Consider the following 362-nt stretch of genomic DNA (forward strand, 5'->3'; position numbering starts at 1 on the left):
TTACCTTTCTCTCCACTCCGTCCAGAGCCCAGCTGTTCCCGTATAAGTTTTCCCCCCTTTGCCCCCCCCCTGAATACCTTCCCTCCCGCAGTACAAACACGTAAGCCCCCTCCCCCACCCACCCTTATCGTACGGAGGCCCACGGACGCTTCCTCCTTTTAATTAAACTGTCTCCAGGAAGCTTCCGGCCGAATGTGCATGTGTGAGATGCGAGAGGGAGGGCGAATGGACAAGAATATTATTTGAGAATGCGAGATATTTGAATGAGGACTGAACAGCACTGTCACAATATCCTTGCAGGGATGCGCGGCGTGATGGCGATGAGATACTAACTGAATAAGAGTATGGGAATGCGAACAAAC

Source organism: Penaeus monodon, chromosome 33, assembly GCF_015228065.2.
Source record: "Penaeus monodon isolate SGIC_2016 chromosome 33, NSTDA_Pmon_1, whole genome shotgun sequence".
NCBI classification, from domain to species: Eukaryota; Metazoa; Arthropoda; class Malacostraca; order Decapoda; family Penaeidae; genus Penaeus; species Penaeus monodon.